The sequence below is a fragment of the Marmota flaviventris genome, chromosome X (assembly GCF_047511675.1).
Source record: "Marmota flaviventris isolate mMarFla1 chromosome X, mMarFla1.hap1, whole genome shotgun sequence".
NCBI classification, from domain to species: domain Eukaryota; kingdom Metazoa; phylum Chordata; class Mammalia; order Rodentia; family Sciuridae; genus Marmota; species Marmota flaviventris.
In genome coordinates, this window is record NC_092518.1 from 118,523,074 (window position 1) to 118,543,376 (window position 20,303).

The 20,303-nt window shown below is 35.9% G+C and overlaps 1 long non-coding RNA gene across 1 annotated transcript in view; it reads right to left on the reverse strand.

Annotated features, from left to right (window-relative positions):
- Nucleotides 1-928: 928 nt before the first annotated feature.
- LOC139703302 (uncharacterized) overlaps nt 929-20,303 on the reverse strand; it is a 62,225-nt gene continuing 42,850 nt past the window's right edge. Inside the window, exons 2-4 of the long non-coding RNA XR_011705703.1 lie at nt 7,637-7,919; nt 6,494-6,651; nt 929-1,235 (exon numbers count right to left, since the gene is read on the reverse strand). This is a non-coding gene — a long non-coding RNA (uncharacterized lncRNA). The remainder of the gene's footprint in view (nt 1,236-6,493; nt 6,652-7,636; nt 7,920-20,303) is intronic.

The window sequence follows — 20,303 nt, forward strand, 5'->3', positions numbered from 1 at the left end:
CCTGGTGGTTGCTTGTGTTAAGTTCTGATATATCCTTCCTGATTCTCTATCTAACAACTCTTATCAATAACTAAGAGTAAGGTGTTGGAGTCTCCCAGTATTATTGTGGATTTATTTCTCCTTTTCACTCTGTAGGTTTTGCTCACACATTTTCCAGTTTTATCTTTGGTGTCTTTGAAATGGATTAATTATTTTATCATTATGTATCATCCCTCTCTGTCTTTGGTAATTTTCTTTGCTCTGAAGCCTACTTTAACTGATATTAACATTGTCGTTGTTGTTTTGTATTGATTGCTTGCATGGTCTTTTTCTACCCATTTACTTTCAAACTATCTTGTTATTTTTGAAATATTTTGCTTATAGACAGTATATGATTAGGTCACATTTTTTAAATGTACTTTTCCAATATATTTTAACTGATGAATTTAGACAATTTACATTTAAAGTAATTATTGAGTTTCCAGAGTTTACATCTTCCATTTTAATATTTATTTTTGTTTATTTTCTGTTTCTTTTTTCTTGCTTTCTTATATGGTGCTCAGATAATTTTTAGAGTTCCATTTTATTTATTTATAAAACTTTTGAGTATATTGCTTCAAATAGTTTTCTTAGTGGTTATTACAGGTATTACCACACAGAGACATAATATCACAACCTACTGTTGTTAACATTTTACCACTTTGAGTGAAAGATGGAACTTAAATCCATTTAGGTCCCTTTGCCATCCCCATGTTTAAAATATAATTATCTTAAATATTTTCTCTATAATCATTGAACTCCACATTAGATAGTGTTATGACATTTGTTTCAACTATAAAATATGATTAAAGAAACTCACGAGATGAAAGATAGTCTATTATATTTACTTCTATTTTAAACCATTCCATTATTCTTCTTTACTTCCAGAAGGTCCATGACTTCTTCTTTTAAAATTTCCTTTGTGTTTAGAGAACTGCCTTTCGCCACTGCTGTGACCAAAAGAGCTGACCAGAACAATTTTAGAGGAAGAAAAGTTTATTTTGGGACTCATGGTTTCAGAGGTCTCAGTCCATAGACAGCAGACTCCATTGCTCTATGCTTGAGGTGAGGCGGAACATCATGGCAGATGAGTGTGGCAGAGGAAAGCAGCTCAAGACATTGCACCAGGAAGCAGAGAGGCTAAGCTCAGCTCACAAAATGTAAACTCCTAAGGCACACCTTCCACAGTCCACCTCCTCCAGCTGCACCATACCTGCCTAATATCAAAAAAAGTCAATAAATTCAATAGGATTTATAATAGATTGTTGAAGCATTTTTATGACATGTGATTTAAAACCTTTATCAGATAATTCCAACGTATGATTCATCCCAGTATTGTAGTCAGTTGATTATTTTTTCTCAGGCAGTGATTTTCCTGGCTTTTGGTATGACAGGTAATTTTTAAAATTATATCTTATGAATTTTATTATATCAGTAGACTCTTAATTTTATTTAAATCTTATATTTTAGAGGGTAGTTGCCTGGTTTAGATTTAGTTTGCATGTTCTGACCTATACATGTAGACTTTAGTTCCAATGAAAAAAATAAGTTTTCTTAACCCTTGGAAGCTATCATGCTATTGGCATCTGCTCTGAGTTTAGGTCATCTTTGAAAATTTTAGCGATCTCTAAAGGAAGCTGATTATAGTGTTCCAAACTGTTATGAAATCCCAGGGGTTTCTACGGAACCAGAACTTTCCAAGAAAATATAGATGTAGCTCTAAACCACTGTTATGTTACTACAGTGACCAATATTTTGGTACATTATGTTCACTAAGGACAATGCTTTTACAATGGTCAATAATGATGTTTTTATATTTTCTACTTAAAACGGTCTATGCTATAAATTATACCTTTCTAAAAATATGCATATTCCTTTTCTTTACTAAGAGACTTTTTTGCAGAGTTTTCTCTGGAAAAAGTTCTTTCCTCCGTCAATTTCATGCTATGATGCTAATTCAACTGGGATATTTATTTTAAACAAATACATTTAATTCCAAAAATTTTAAAGGATAATCTTCCTGATGACCTAAGAGGAGCAATGCAATATAACTTTCCATTTTAAGAAAATTATTTGAATCATTTCACTATTATGAACAAAATGGTGGGTTTGATTTTAAGTAGAGTAGTCAGAGAAGGACACCTCAAAAGAGTGTAACATTTGAGCTGAGATGATACAATAATAATCTAGCTATACATCTGGGAGAATAGCCTCTGAGGCAAAGAAATAGAAGTGCAAAGGCTCTGAAATGCTAATATACCGCATGTGCTTCAGAACAACAAATCAGTGAGGCTATAATACCATGAGCAAGGTGGCAAGTAGCAGATGAAATTAGACAAGAGCTGGTCTCATAGGGCTTTATAAATTATACTCAGAACTTTGAATTGTAGTCTAGAAGATTCCATTTATGTAGCAAGGAGTATTTTTAAAAGGATTTTGAAACATATGCTTTGATTTATATTTTAGAATGATCACTCTGGCTGTTATGTACAGAATGGAATAAAATTGGGCCAAAAGAAGAATCAGGGAGAGAAGTGAGGATGATATTCTAGTGGTCCAAGCAAGAGATCACTAGTCTCTCTGCATCAGACTTAAATTAGATGGGTAATGGTGGAGGTACTAATAGATGGCCAAATTCAGATATAATTTGTAGATAAATTCCATTGAAATGTTTCAAGAATTGGGTAAAATAGATGAAGAAAAAGGGGAGAGTTAAGAGTGAATTCTAGGTTTTTATTTGAGCCACTATTGAACAATTCATTGAGGGGAAGAAGACTCAGGGGGAACAGGTTTGTGAAAGTGGTGTAGAAGGTAGGGAGCCAGATATTTTGCTTTGGTCTTATTAAATTTGAGGTGTCTATTATACGTTTAAGGGAAGCAGTTAAGTGGGAGGTAGAATACATGAATGTGGAGCTCAAAGAAGGGATCTAGACTGAAGATAAAAACTTTGGAGCTATCAGTATACATAGATAATAGATGATGCCATTGAATTGGAGGAAATCATTTAATGGGAATAGGCATTATTCTAGATCAAAATCTAGAGCACTTCAATATTTAGAGGTGGGATAGAAGGGGAGAAACCAGCAAAGAAATTGAAATGAGCCAATGTTTGTGTAGGAAAAATATGGTATCACTGAAACCCATAGAGGAAAGTATTTCAGGAAAGAAGGAGTGGTTAGACATGTTGAATCTTCACAAGGCTGAATAATATAAAAATAGAGAAGTATTAAAATAAGCAATGTGCAGCCAGGCACAGTGGTGCATGCCTGTAATCCCAGCGACTTGGGAAGCTGAGACAGGAGGATTGCAAGTTCAAAGCCAGCCTCAGCAAAAGCATAGAGCTGGGGATGTGTTTCAGTAGTTGAGTGCCCCTGAGTTCAAACCCCAGTAACAAAAATAAATAAATAAATAAATAAAATATAAGCAATGTAGAAGTCATTGGTGACTTTGACAAATGCATTTATAGTGGCTTGGTGAAGATAAAAGCCAGTTGGAAAAGGTTGAAGAGTGAAGGCGGGTCAACTGATGAATGAATCAACAAAATGGTGCATAGTAATATAATATAATATTATTCCACCACAAAAAAGAATAACAGTGATAAATGCTGCAAAATTGAAGAATGTTAAAACATTATACTAAGTGAAAGAAGATAGTTGCAAAAGAGCACATATTATACAATTCCATATATAAAAAACTGTACAGAGTCAGTAATTCTATAGAGACAGAAAGTAAATTGGTGGTTGCTGAGGGCTTGTGGGAGTGTTGAGGGGATAGGGATGATAGTTAAAGGGTAGTTTGGAAATGGGAGAAATGCTTCTAAATTGATGTAGCAATAGTTGCACAGTTCTGTGATATCATAAAACCACTGTACACTTTAAATAGGTGAATTACATGTTGTGCAAATTATATCTCAATAAAATTGATATTTAAAAATAATGAATGGGAAATTAAAAAGTAAATAAGGTGCAGGAAATTCTTTGAGAGGAAGTGGCTGGAAAGGTATGTAAGATCAAAAAGTATGTGTTTTAAGGTAGGAGGCATTAGAGTCTATTTGTATGTTTTGTTTTGTTTTTTTGAGAGAGAGAGCGAGAGAGAGAATTTTAATATTTATTTTTTAGTTTTCGCGGACACAACATCTTTGTTTGTATGTGGTGCTGAGGATCAAACCCGGGCCGCGCGCATGCCAGGCGAGCGCGCTACCGCTTGAGCCACATCCCCAGTCCCCCTATTTGTATATTGATGGACTTGAGGCACAGATATTTCCAACTACTCTACCTGAAGGTCCTATTAATCCCATAATGTATCCCAAACATAATTTATTATATCCCTACCACTAAGATCTTCTTCTGAATTTTATAATTCAACAGATTCTGTCTCCATGCTTAAGAAATATATGAATCATCCTAGACTCCAGCTCCCATCACTCCCCTTTCTAAAATATCGATAAATTCTGTCATTTTTACTTTCTCAAGAGTTTTCAAATATGTCCCCTTTCTCTACATTCTCACGAGCACTGCTCTATTTCAGATGCTCGTATTTTTTTTTAAATTATACTGTTGCAACAGTTTTCTAAAGTTGGATCTTGGTCTCTAATTTCCCACTTCTTTTTTGCGGGGAGGGGCATGCTACCGGGGCTTGAACTCATGGGCACTTAACCACTGAGCCACATCCCCAGCCCTATTTTGTATTTTATTTAGAGACAGGGTCACACTGACTTGCTGAGTGTGAAGCTTTTTTTGAGACTGGCTTTGAACTCATGGTCCTCCTGCCTTAGCCTCCTGAACCTCTGGTATCACAGGGATGCACCACTGGGCCTGGCGTAAATTCTCACTTCTAATCTACCCTTAGTCAGCTGCTGGAGTAATCTTTCAAATCCGACAATTAATTCAGCTCATTCAGTCTGCTTAAGTTCTCAGTGTTTTCCCTTCCCTCATTTCATACAGCAGAAGTTCTTAACTTGGTGTCTATGGGCCTCCAGTGCCTACCTGCAAAAGAGAGTTCTCCCCAAAGTTGTTCCTCTCCAGTCTTGCTTATTTTTTCCATCCACTCACTTGTCCAAACCCCAAATCTAAAAATCATCTACATTCCCATCTCTTCCTCAACCCCAAATCCTCCCATTCTATTGGATCTGACTCAAACTTATTCCTCAAATCCATTTACTTATCTCTACACTCACCACTTCCACTTTGATCCAAGCCATCAAAATTTGTCCCTGTACTACCATAATAGTCTCTTAACTTGGTCTCTCTTTCCACTTTTGGTGTTCTCAAATCCATCCTCTACCCTGTATCCATTATCATCTTTCTCAAATATAAATATGATCTTGAGTCCACTGCTTTAAACTCTTTAGTGGATTCTTATTGTGCTTACACTAGAGTCTGAGTACTTTAGTTTGGTCTATAAGACTCTCCAAGATCTAACTCCACATGTACATCCTCTTCTCTGACCTTTCTCTTCTTTACACATTAGACTCAGTCATAGTGAGCTTCTTTCTGTTCCTGAGATGCATCATGCTTTTTCTCACCTCTAAGCCTTTGCATATGGATATTTTCTCCTCTCATAACCCACTTCCTACCCCATCACCCTTGTGATATGTTACTTCTGCTCATCCTTGATATTTTTTACGTATTTTTTCTGATCACTTATATTAAATTAGGTCTCCTCTATATATTCCCATCAACCTTTGGAGTCTTGCTCGCAAAATACACAGCATACAGTTTTGTACCTTTCAATTATTTCTCTTCCTTGCAAAAGTACATGCTCCATAAGGATAGAACTTAATTTTTCTCTGTTTACTGTTTGTGTTATTTTGTCAACAAATGCCACATACTGGGTAGCTTAAACAACAGAAATGCATTGTTCATGGTTTCAGAGTCCAGAAGTCCAAGATTAAAGTGTCAGAGGGTTTGGTTCCTTCCGAGGGCTCTAAGGAAGAATCTGTCCCCTGCATCTATACTAGCTTCTAATGGTTTGCTGGCAATCTTTGGGGTTTCATGGCTTATGGATGTATCCCCTTGATCCATGCTTTTGTGTTTACAGGTGCCTCCTTGTATGTGAGCCTCTGATTCTAAATCTCTTCTTTTAACAAGAACATTTGCTATGTTGACATAGAGCTTTCTCTATAACCTAATTCTAAATTGGTTACCTCTTTAAAGATCTTATTTCCAAATAAGGTTACATTTTGAGATAACCGGGTGTTAGGACTTCAAAATAACACTATCCTGTCTCCAGCACCTAACAACACAGTGTCGGCTTCTGACCTCTAATTCCCTTAGGGTACTGAGTGAATGATTTCATGAATGGGCTTTAGAGCTTCCATGACATGGTAAGCGAAGTTATGGGCAAGATATGGGTGTGCTTTGCATGTATGATCATGCATTCCTTTAGGGGATGAGGCCCCTAATCTTTCATTAGATTCTAATCAATCTATGACCCTAGAAGTGCTAAGACCCCTTAAAGTACATGGTAAACGTACCTTCACTGGAACCAGGTTTCTGGACTGGAGGGTATTTCACCCTGGAACTCTGGCTGACTGACTAGGCCAGGGTTAGAAAAGGTACTTTCCAGAAGTTTATCATCCCAGGCAGACTCACGGTGCCTGGCTTTGTCTTCTCAGCATCTGTGACTTCCCATCTGAAAATTGACTAATACTTGTTAATTGTATATTCTAAGATGCTTTGATGAAAATGCCATAGTATGTAAGTATCAGGTATTGTTATGAATAATAAAAAGGAATGAAGTTTCTGTTGCTTACTCCTCGAGTGACATTATAGAAAATAGATGTCTCTTGCCAAACCACAGGGAATCTGCATTATAGAAATGAGAGTAATAGAATATATTCAACCCTTTGGTCTTTTGGATTCAACATAAAAATATTTGATTTTCCAAGACTCTCCTGATTGCAAAAATGCCATAGAGTCTTTTGTGGCCATTGTGAGTGTGCTCAGCAGTCTTCTATCACACACACAATAAAATCACACTGCAGTGGTTATCTAATCTCTCTCTCTCTCTCTCTCTCTCTCTCTCTCTCTCTCTTTGGTACCAGGGATTGAACCCAGAGGCACTTAACCACTAAGCCCCATCTCCAGCTATTTTTCATATTTTATTTAGAGATAGGGTCTCACTGAGTTGCTTAGAGCCTCACTGTTGCTGAGGCTGCCTTTGAACTCACGATCCTCCTGCCTCAACCTCCTGAACTGATGGGATTACAAGTATGCACCACCGCACTCGGATCTAGTCTAATCTAAACACTCTCCTTGTGGGAAATGACCCTTTGAAAGACAACTGCTATGTTGCTATGTTCTTACAGAAATCTGATGCCTGGACACAGTGATTGGGCACCTGATACAAGCTGGGTGAATCAGATTCCTTCCAGGGACTTTTAATACTTGTGATTAAAAGGAGTAAGTATAAATTCCTCTCTGTCAGCAACTCTGGGAAGTAAGAGTACAGATCTAACCAGCTGCCATGAGTGCAGCTGTGTGGAAGAAGTCCAAGACAATGAAGCTGATACTCAGAAGCAAAGATGAGAGACAGAAAAAGAAGAGGACTGGAAGGAAGAAGGAAAGAGGGAGGGAGGGAGAAAAACGAACAACAGAGAATCCTTTCAGTTACTTGCATCTTTTGTTCAGTTGTCCTTGTTCTTCCCATGGCTTGATTGTGTGGAAGAATAAGTCTCCTTTTTCTTTTTTTCCTTTTTTGTTTGTCCTAAGCAAAGTTCCAGTCTAGTTTCAGTCACTGGAAATCACAAGAATCTTGACTGATATACCCATGGAGCATGCTATTAGCTCTGGAAATGAATGCAGAGCCTTATAGTCTCTAAGTTCTTTCAGCTCAAGACAGAATTTCTTCTATCAAAGGGACTTTTCTCAAGAACATCCATTTTCTCCCATGGCAATGACCTGGAAATCGAAAGAAAAACAACGGGTTGATATCCTCTGGTACTTGTACATGAAAGGGACTTTTCAGATCATTTTATCAAACTTTCTTTGCATAGTTGGGGAAATGCAGCTTCAGAGACGGAAAAGAATAGTATGCTCCCCAAGTCACACAGTAAGTTAGCAACATAGTCAGAACTAGATTCCAATTCTCCTGATTTCTTCTAACACACTAGTTTCCCACAGTTCCCACAGTTTTCCCACAGCTTCCAATCTGAAATTATATAAATAAAATAACAATGCGTTTTTTAAACACTGGACTTTATTTTGCTAATGAAATACACATTAACTCTACCCTCATTTGTTCTATCCCTTTCGGACAATGAGTATATAAAGTGCCATGAATTTCAAGATTTTATATATATATCTGCTTGAGGGTTATGATGATTGACACATAAAATTTTAGTTCTACAAGCTATTTTGATTCATATCTAATTCTCAGTTTTCTAAAGGAAAGTCAGGTCTCCAGCCTTTTTGATTTTCTTCTTGGAAAACTACTACGATATTTGCCTTTTTAAAAATGATGTGACCAGCTTTCATTTTGACAATTGTGTCCTTGAGACTTCCACAAACCGGAGAAATTGTCATTGTTGTGAAATCATCCTGCAAACATTGTGCATATATATGTGTATTTTGGAAATCATGATCTGACTTATGTCATTGTCAGGCCCTTGAATATTTCTTTGGAAGAAATGTATGCAAGTAAGATATTATTACTTGTTATCAATCAGTCAATTAATCAATTTTTATAGAGTACTAGTTAAGTACCTAGTATGATTCTAGTTGTTCAAGGGCTAAAGAAATGCATTGCCCTGGAAGCACTTAAAATATGTGCAACAGCTTTCCTGTTGCTTCACTTTTATTATAACAGGAAGTTACATAGTAAAATAAAATGGACATGGGCTTTGGAGCAACACTTTCATGGCTTTGAATATCCAATACAAATTGTGCAGACTCAGAGAAATTCCAGCCCACAAGAGTCCCTCACTTTCTTCATCTCTAAGTTGAAATAATAGTAACAGCAATAATATCTATTTTTCAGAGTTGTTCTGATAATTAAATGTTATCACTCAATAAATGCAACTAGCATTATAATGAATGACCGATATATGTTTAGGTCCAGTTGTATAGGAAAGTGTGTCAACTCAGAAAGTTTTAGCAGATCCTTTAGGAAGCAGTCCAGTGTAGAAATTAACTAGCATGGGCTCCCAAGTCTAATAGAACTTGGGTTGAATACCAGTTGTATCACTTTAATTCACTGAGTGAACTTGGCTAGATTACTGAACTTCTCAATTCTCAATCTTCTTTTCTCTCAAATGGGAATAAGATTGTAACACATGGGGCGGGGATGGGGCTGGGGCTCAGTGGCAAAGAGCTTGCCTAGCATGTGTGAGGCACTGGGCTCAATCCTCAGCACCACACATAAACAAACAAACAAAATAAAGACATCCTGTCCATCTACAACTACAAAATAAATAAATAAAAATAAACACAACCTGAAAACTATAAAACTATTTTAAAAAAGAGTGTAACACATGGGGTCTTGACATGATTTAATGAGATGATGACTGGAAAGAACTAGCACAGGGTCCAGCTCAAAGCAGTATTTAACCTTTTGTGAAGTTGTTAGCATTTGTGCTGTAGAACTATTATGACAACTTTATTAGTTACTGTTATGGAAACATCATTTTGTTTTCCAATTTCTACAGGTAGGAAAAACTGAGCCACTCTATTTTTATCTGCTTTTGTTGTGACTGAAAATAGCATTAAAAACAGAAATTTAAGGATTACTTTTAAGAAACACTTAAAGATTTTTGAGATGATATATCAAATTTCAGGAAGTCTCATTGTTTCTCAGAGCAAGAGAATTATAGATCTTTGGTAGTTGCTCTTCCAGTTACTAAAGTCTTAAGCAATCTACTGTTGGGGGGGGCGGGGTGGTTCAAAGAAAAGGTGCTTTATAAATATGGAAAAACATTTACAATACAATCAAATAAATTCTCTAGGGATCCTGAAATTGCAACTATTTTTTTTGCCATCAACATCCAACCACTAATATGGATCTAAAGGAAAACAAAGTTAAAAGATTATATGGTTTCAAAAGATTATATGTTTTTTTGTAAAAAAAATAAAATTAAATCGGTTTTAAATTTTTCACTGCATTAAAATGCTTCATTAAAAATTTAAAGTTAAGTTTCTAAAAATCAATGCATTTTTTAAAAATAAAAAAAGAAGACTGCAGCGGAAGCAAAGTCAGAGAAGAAGAGAGATAACATCCATTATTTATCAGGCACATTACATGGTCTCTTTTAACCAGCACAACAATTGCAGGAGGTAGGTACTTGTGTCATTCCCATTTTACAGAGGATAGAAGAGGCACAGAGATGTGAAATAACTTGTCAGCACAGAAAGCTAGTGATTCAAACATGGGTCTATTGAACTCCAAACTCCATATTCACTCCAAATCTAGCCCTTGTGCTGACAACAACCCCAGTGCTCCTGGAAGTGCTATTTAGTTTACTTGTATTCTGTAGCAATTAGGCTGGTTTTTTTTGTTTGTTTTTTTTTTTTTTTGCGAATAATATAGTAACTGATTCAACACTACATTATTATTTTTTTATTTTTCAGATGTTGATGGATCTTTATTTTATTTATTTATATGTGTTGCTGAGGATTGAACCCAGTGCCTCACACATGCTAGGCAAGTGCTCTACCACTGAGCCACAGCCCCAGCCCTACATTATTTTTTTAATTCAATTTTATTTTTATGTTTTGGTGCCCCGGATTGAACCTAGAGGTGCTTAACCACTGAGAAACATCCCCAGCTCTTTTAAAAATATTTTATTTAGAGACAGGGTCTCTCTAAGTTACTTAGGGCCTCACTAAGTCGCTGAGGCTGGCTTTGAACTTGTGATCCTTCTGCCTCAGCTTACAGAACCGCTGAAATTACAGGTGTGCACTACTCTGCCTGGTTCCTACTTTCAACAATACATACATTTTCTCTTGTAATACAAAGTCCAAAATAGGCACCCTCCAGGGAAGGAACCACAGCTTAAGTCCCCAGTTATATCTTTCCACTCTGCCCACTTCCGTGGGTTGGCAATATCTTCCTTGGGGTCTAAAGGGTACTTGACAGCTCCAAGCATCATATCACCTGAGGACTTTGAAGAGCAGGAAATGGGTGAAGAGAAGAGAATTTCATTGCCTCTCTCTATGATTAAAGAGAAAAATATTTCCCATAAGCTCCCCAGTGGACTTTTATTGTCTCATTTGCCCACAAAGAGGCACACAGCCTCCATAAAGATGGCAAGAAGATGGGCTGGGGTTGTGGCTCAGTGGTAGAGTTCCTGTCCGGCATGTGTGAGGCACTGGGTTTGATCCTCAGCACCACATAAAAATAAATAAATAGATAGATAGATAAATAAAGCTATTGTATCCATCTACAACTACAAAAAAGAAAAGAAAGGAAGAAAGAAAAAAGAAAAGAAAAAAAAGATGCCAAGGAGAATGAACCAGTGATGATAATGGCTGGAGAGAATCAAGGCTCTGCTAGAAAGGAAAACTTGGAGGTGAGAAAGTCCAAGAGTAAGCACTCGACTGTGTCTGGATTGGGCCTCTATATCCCTATCAACAAAGAGCAAATCTACGGGCTGCCACTCAGTAAGATGGAAGAGAAGGCACAACCACAGTTAAAAGGCAAAACTCTGAGACCTATAAATACACTTAATCAACACATGCACTGTTAACTCCAGCTCCTGAGTACTGACTGTTCCTTCCCCATCCCTCAACTATTCTCATCTTTCGGTAAATTCTTTCTTCCATCCAAACTACCCTTGATTTTCTCAAAACCATTTGTTGAAGTGACTGTCCTTTTCCAATGTGTGTTTTGGGTGGTGCCTTGGTTGAAAATCAGTTGCATATTAATATATGTGTTAATTTCTGGATTTTCTATCATATCCCATTGGTCTATTCATCTATTTTTATGCCACATGTTATTTGATTACCATAGCTTTCTAGTATGCTTTGAAGTTAGGATTTTGATGCCTCCAGCTTTGTGATCATTCAGAATCCCTTTGGCTATTCTGGGTCTTTTTTGCTTCCATATGAATTCTCTGATTAGTTTTTCTAGTTATGTTAAGGATGCCATTGGTATTTTGATGATGAATTTCAATGAATCTGTATATAATTTGGGGCAGTGTAGACATTTTGATAATATCAATTCTGCCAATCAATCAACATGGGATGTCTTTTCATTTTTGTGCTCTCTATATTTATTTCATCAGTGTTTTGTAATTTTCATTGTAGAGATTTTTCATTTCCTTGATTAAATTTATTCCTAGATACTTTAATTTGGGGTAGATAGTGTGAATGGTATTACTTTTAAATTTCATTTCAGAATTTCATTACTGGCATATCTTATAGAAAAATCAACTCAAAATGGATCAAGGACCCAAATGTAAGACCTGAGTCTATTATACTTCTGGACATAGGGCAAACACTTCAAGACATTGGGATAAAAGATTTTTTGGATAAGACCTAAAAAGCATAGGAAACAAAAACAAAACTGAAATGGAATTATATCAAACTAAGAAGCTTCTGCACAGCGAAGGAGCAAGTAATAGAGTCAAGAGACAGATTACAGATTGAGAAAAATATTTGCAAACTATTCATATTATTCATGTTATAAGGGGTTAGTATCCAGAATACATAAATAACTCAGACAATTCAATAGCAAAACAAAAAAAAATAAAAATTGACAAATGATCTGAAGTGTCATTTCTCAAAAGAAGATATACAAATAGCCAAGGAGTATACAAAAAAATGTTCAACATGACAGGTGTAGTGGTGCATGCCTGCAGTTCCAACAACTTGGGAGGTTGAAGCAGGAGGATTGCAAGTTCAAGGCCAGCCTCAGCAACTTGGTGAGGCCCTAATCAACTTAGGAAGACTGTATTTCAAAAACTTTTTTTTAAAAAAATGGGAGTTCATAACCCACTTGAATCAAAGTGTGAAATATGATATATCAAGAACTATGTAATGTTTTGAACAACCAACAATAAAAAAAAAATTTTTTAAAAAAAGTAAACAGGGTAAGGAATGTAGCTCAGTGGTTAAGTATCTCTGGGTTCAATCCCTAATACCCCCAAAAAAGTTGCTCCTACAAATCAAAACAAGAATAATATATTACCCCCACTCCAATAAAAATGACTATTATCAAAAAGATTTTTTTTAAATGTTGACAAGGGTTGGCAAGGGTGGGGAGAAAAGGGAACCTTTATACACAGTTGGTAGGAATGTAATTAGTATAGCCATTGAAGAAAACAGTTTGGAGTTCCTCAAAAAAATAAAAATAGAACTACTGTGTGATCCAGCAACCATACTACTAGGAATATATCTAAAAGAAATAAGACCATTACATCAAAAAAATCTGCATTCTCAACGTTTATTGTCGCACTATACACTATCACCAAAATATGGAATCAACTGAGGTGTCCATCAATGCATGAATGGATAAAAAGTATACATACCTCTCTTTACCCAACTTGTTCCCACCAGTGAATGTGCTAATCATGTTTCAGAGTTGTTTTATGATTTTCCCCCGGTGTGTGATGATTTGCTAAGAGATGCTATGATGTATGTGGGGGTCCCTGCCTTCTCCAAAGAGTGTACAAAACTGCTGCAAACCCTGGGCTCGGGGCCTCTCAGCGTCACCAGTTGCTGTGTGCACGCAGAGGACTGAGCTAGCTCGCAATAAACACCTCTTTGCTGCTTACCAAAAAAAAAAAAAAAGTGTACATATGTACAACACAACAGTATTCAGTTATAAAAAGGATGAGATCCTGTCATTTGTGACAACATGGATGGAACTGAATAAAATTATGTTAAGTAAAATAAACCAGGAACAGAACGACAAAATCCTCACATTTTCACTCATTAGTGAAAGCCAAAAAGAGTTGATCATATAGAAAAGGAGAGTACAATACAGGTCATTAGAGGCTAGGAAAGGAAAGAAAAGGGAGAGAGCCAGAGAGTGGAAAATGGGTATCAAAATATAATTGGAGTAGTGAAGCCCAGTAGGGCAACTCTGATCTAGAATAATTCATTGTGCATTTCAAAATAACTAGAGAAGAGTTTGAGGGTTCCTAACACATAGAAATGATAATATTCAAGGAGATGGAAATGCTTATTACCCTAATTTGATCATTACACATTTTACATGTATATTGAATTACAATATTGTGCCTTATAAATAATTACAATATTATATATAAATTTTAAAATATTTTAAAAATAAATCATGTCAGTAAATGAACAAAAATGCTATCTGTCCTGAAAATCCTTTTAAACTAATGTTTGCAGATGGTGGTTCTGGGGGAGGAAGGGGATAGATGAGTCCTGGTCCTTGCCTGGTAACATATTCTATTACCTTCTTCTCCCCTCTCCCATTGTACTATCTGATTTCAATCTGGATTTAGGAAGTTGTCCTGCCCCTTATTACTCATAGAAATAAATACAAAACAATTCAAATGGTAGTCCACTGCTGTAGGATAATAGATCCAAAACTGGTTTGTTTTCTGTTTGATTTATAAAGGAATTATATTTGAACTAAAATCTATATAATCTGAAAATTTTTTAAACATTTTTATTGTGCTAAAAAATCAACAGATGTCATTTTTTAAAAAGCTTCTGTTATGTTTAATTCTTTAATAGCCTAGTGAGTCAAAACATGCCAAATAATGGTTTGGGGATCTGTGCGATAGCAAGAATACTCATTTCTTATTTTGAATTCAATATTTTACTATCAGCCTCTTCCCCCAAGGAAATGTAGAAACTGAATGCTTGTCAAAATATTTTATAACCTTTCTAAAAATGTAGTACTATGAAAATAACATTTAAATTGTTCTCAAAATGTAACTCAGATTTTTTCTTAAAAACGCTATCTTTTTTTCTACACATAAAAAAATTTATTTTCCTATCTTTATAGGAAATTCTCTTTTTTCCTACAATTTTTTTCAAAAGACTTGATGGCACGCCATCTTCACATTTCCAACCAGTGATTCAATCATCATTTCAACCTTTCCCTTTAAATACTTAAGTCAGGAAAGAAGTTGAGCACCTGACCCCTCTGTGGAAATAAAAACTCTGGGTATCTCCTAAACGAAAATGAGGTGGAGAAGGAGTAATCATCTTGAGAAGTCAATCAGTATTCACTGTTGACAATCTAGAACACTTCATCTCAACTTGATCTCAACAGGTTGGCGGGGAGGAAAGGCCAAAATGTACCCAAGTTATCAAGACGAATTGCCTTGCTTCTGGACTTTGCCTGCATTTGGTCATTCACCCTCAAAGACTTAAGGGAGCCCTTCCTAGGTGCAAGGCACTGACTGTACTAAGCACTAAGGAAACAGCAATTAACAAGACAAAGATCTCTCAAGGCACGAATCCACACCCTGTGTTAGAGGAAATTAACGTCCTTAAGTGAAAGCATGAAAGAGTCTTGAGGGTAGTTCAACCTTCTTCAGGGCTAGAACAAATGATTTGGATCCAGAGGACTGGAATAACACACTGTTCCACAGAGCTGGAAATGTAACCCACATCTCCTGCATAATTGTTTCTGAGGTTTATTAAGTGTACTGTGTTTCATATGTGTAGGTCAAAGCATAAAAATTTGCTGATATTCAATTGGCTTTTATATACAGAAATGAGAATTTCAGAAGGTTGAACCTATTATTATTATTATTATTATTATTATTATTATTATTATTATTATTGGTGGTGGTGGTGGTGGTGGTACTGGGGATTGAACCCAAGGGTGTTTAACCACTGAGCCACATCCCCAGCCTTTTTATTTATTTATTTATTGGTATTTTGAGACAGCGTCTGACTAAGTTGCTTAGGGCCCTGATAAATTTCAGCCCACTATAATTATACTAAATTCTCATAATAATGTAATAAGGTCAATAATACATCATTTCCAGTTGACATATGGTGAAACTGAGGCTGAGAGATGTGAAGTAACATAGACTTGCCAAAACTGAGTTTTGAACTTGAATCATCCCAATGTTATGGCCAGAGCATTTGCTGCCTCCAGAGTGAGTGGCAGTTACTTTCCACTGTGCACTTTCTCCCTCCGGGGATCATATAGTCATTCAGTGATACATTTAAAAGCAAAACATAAAAATTAAAAAAAAATAAAGTCTGGATTTTGCAGACTCAGCAGCTCTAACAAAATCAACTAGACAAACATTCACTATACATTTTAGATCTGAAGTGTCAAAAATAATTCCTGTGAAATTTTTTTTATAGATTTCACAAAGTTCTTTTGAAAGTAGTACCATCGTTGTGTTTGCAACAAAATTAAGAAAGCAAGGAACTATGTGCTTTATTAAATATGTGCTTAATCAAAAAACAAGACATTCTAAATACATCTCTGGTCCTTCCCAACTACTTGCTCCTCCTCTTGTACAGTTCATGTCTGAACATATCACTGTCATCTCAGGCACCTTAGCTAAGGAAACTCAAAGTCTTAGCCTTTTTTAAACTCTTCCTTCTTCATCATTCAAAAAAAAAAATATATATATATGTATGTATATATATGTATATATATATATATGTGTATATATAAATCAATCAACAAAGCATGATGGTATTATGCTAAAATTCATCTCTTTAATTGAATATCACATCCTGTTATTCTTAATTTCAGTCCTCATAATTTTTTAGAGGGTGAATCTGGGTGTGGGTCCTCATGATGTCTTTAAAAAAAAAATGTAATGGCAATTGAGTAATCTCCCCCACCAGGAAGTCTACAGTTTTGCTTTAATTTGGAGGAGGCATAGGGTTACTTGTGTAAGGGATAAATCAATCTCAACAGTATGAGTGGAGCAGCAGAAGAGGATATTGAAGTTCCAGCTGAACAAATGGCTTTGTTTATTTTGAGACACGTGCAATAAGAATGCAAGGTTCCTTGACATTGTTCTACTTCTTTGTCTTATGCACATGTAATGACCAGGACATCAAGGGAGTATGATCCTCTACTTGGAGGAGTTGTAGAAATCAGACTGTCCATGGAACCCTGGACAGTTATAGAATCAATAGAAATTCCAAAACAAAGTTGCCTAGCTGGGAGGCCCTCAATGGATAATGAATGTTTGGTGGTCTACAGAAGTATTGAAGGTCAAATTATTAAAGGCCAAATATCAGATGAGTGCAGGAAAGGTATCTGGGTAATGTTGAAATGGCATTTGTATTCTCCCCAAAAAGATCTCACCTTTTGCATTAGATTCCTAAAGCTGCAGTTAACAAATTACCACAAACTGGGTGACTTGCAACAACAGAAATTGGTTATCTTACAGTTCTGGAGATCAGGAGTCAGAAATCAAAGTATAATTCCTTTGTAGGTGCTAAGGGGAATTTGTGTATGTTTCTGTGTCTTTACATGACTTTCTTATAAGGATATCAGTCATTGGATTTAGGGCCCACTTTAATCCAATATATATCATCTTAATTTAACTAATTAGAACTGCAATGACCCATTTCCAAATAAAATTGTGTTCTGAGGTTTTTGAGAGGACATGTGTTTTGGGAGAACACTATCCAACCCAGTATATTAGGATATAACACCAGCATCATTATGGTGGCCCACAAAATAGGTGTTTTTTAAGATGTTAGACACTCTAAATTTTTCTTCTTAGATCAAAGCAGATAAACCAAAATTATTATTTTTATTTACAAAATTCATATTGTGAAGGCAATGTAGGCAATAGCAGAATCCAAGTGGAATGCTTTTGATTGCTATTTGTAAACTCTCAGTTTCTTGGAAAATACGAAGTTTAGAATTGTTGACAGCTTCTTATTAGTACTTATAATGACTGGAACCTTCTTGGCCCCAGACTTTTACTGGATTGAACTGCTCCATTCTCAAGAGGTCTTGGTATTGCCACCCTTCCTAGCCTCTGCCAAGGTACATATTTTCATACCAACTGGGTTCTGTGAATATCAACCAGGTAATCATTGTAATTTCAAGGAAAATATAGCTGATATCATCAATTTGAGTAAGAGCAAATCAAATATCATGAAGAAAATATTTACCAATTATTGACACAATTCAAGGAGAACGTATGTCCATCTTACTCTCATGGCCATTGGTGAGAACCCTTATGAATCCTGCAGCTCACAACCAGCCAATGGTGGATTCTCTGAAGAAACTACAAATTCCAAAGTGTCCCCATCTTGTGACCAGAAGAAGGGACCACCTAGGAAATTTGCAGGACTTCATTCACAGTGAAGATTTGTAACTGCAGAGCTAAAGAAGAACAAAGCCACTGATTTTATCTTTGAAATAAGGAAAACATACTGGTGTTTCTGGGGAAAAGTACGTCAAAGGTCTCAAGTAAGGTAAGGGTAATGAAAAATCAAAATGTTATCATGATAAAAGTTTGGGCCCCTTAGTTGTTCTGGAGAACTTCTTTTCTGTTAAGATTATCTGTTTTGTTTACTTCACAACAACACAAAGGTCTCTCATTTTAGGAATGCTGGGGAAAGATTTGAACTAAGGCATATTTCAACTGGACAGGCTCAGGTTCTGTGATTTTTTTCAAAACTTAGCCTGTCCAGTTTGTTAGTCACAAATATTCCAAACAGATGAATCATTCCACTTCCCCTGAAGCCAAATAATAAAGGAGCTTACTAGTGATTCCTGCAAAAAGATTTGAACTGAGGCATATTTCAAATCTATTTCATGCCAATCACAAGCAAGTTATTAGAGTAGAAATTGTGAAAAAAAAGCCAGAGACATCAAAGCCTTCAGAAGATTGTTTGGTGTCAATTGTTTGTAGTTGTTTGTTTCTTGGAATGAAAAAAGAATTTTTTTTCTGAGTCACAAATCTGAATATACTATCCCCACTCTCTGTACCCTATCCATCTAGTTACCTTCAAGCAACTAATAGGACTAAGAAATGAGTCCTAAACTTCACTGTGATGGACTTTTGTTGTCATCTAAAATGCAGGTAACATGATGAGCATGGTGATAGCAGTAGAAGGAGGGGTGACTCTCATTCCATCCCTCCCCTTTTATTGGACAGAATCATAAAATAAATTTTTTATTACCCTTTTCACCTCAGGTAATATATTTGTTCTGAAATTTGCTCTATGGGAACAAAGTAGTTTCATGAACCACTTTTTCCTATGAAATACGAGACAATGCAAATGTCTATCAGTAGAGAAATGGAGTCCTATGTAGACAATAAAAAGCAGGAAGTAGATCCACATGTACACACATGGAAAGATGTTTGAGATATGATATTAAGTAAAAAGAAAGAGACACAGAACAATATGTAAATGATAATTAAATTTTTGCAAAACAAAATGGGAAAAAAACCCAAAGATATGTTCATATGAACAAATACAGTCCATAAGAAAATACAAGAATCTGTGGACAGTGGGTAGGACCTCTGGGAAGAATAAGAAGACAGGTTTTCATTTTCTATTTTTGTAATGTGTGAAGAGATGTATTTGTTTGTCATTTGTTTCAGTTTTTTTGGACAATCAGATTTTATTTCTGCAGATTTAAAAGACATTTTTGGAAGTTAAAAATAAAATATGTATTTTTAATAAGAAGTAAGCAGAAAAAAGGAAAAGGGAGTTGAAGTGACTCAGAAATCTGTATTTTTAAAAAGTATCAAAGATAATCCTGGTGCAACTTCTGCAAAAATTCAATATTTATGTTTAATTTACAGTTCACATAACTGTTTTTTTTTTCTTTTGTACCAGGGATTGAACTCAGAGGCACTTGACCACTGAGCCACATCCCCAGCCCTATTTTGTATTTTATTTAGAGACAGGGTCTCACTGAGTTGCTTAGCACCTCACTGTTGCTGAGGCTGGCTTTGAACTCTCGATCCTCCTGCCTCAGCCTCCACAGCCACTGGGATTACAGACATGCACCACCATGCTGGGCCTTAACTTTTTTTTTAACCATTTAGACACATTTTCTCTTTCTCTCTCTCTCTCTCTCTCTCTCTCTCTCTCTCTCTCTCTCTCTCTCTCTCTCCCACACACACACACACACTCACTATATGTGTATATGTGTGTGTGTGTGTGTGTGTGTGTATTCTGGAACATTTAAAAAGTAAACTGCAGACATTTTACCAGCACTTCATCCTTAAATTCCTAAGCAAGTATTTCCTCCTAAAAACAAGGATATTCTCTCACAAAAGCACAACACCAATATCACACTTGAACATTTAACACTGCTGTAATAATTTGATAACTAACATTCTTATTTCCAAAATTATCTCATAATCCTTTGATACTTTTTTACTTTGATATCGTACATTGCATTTAGTT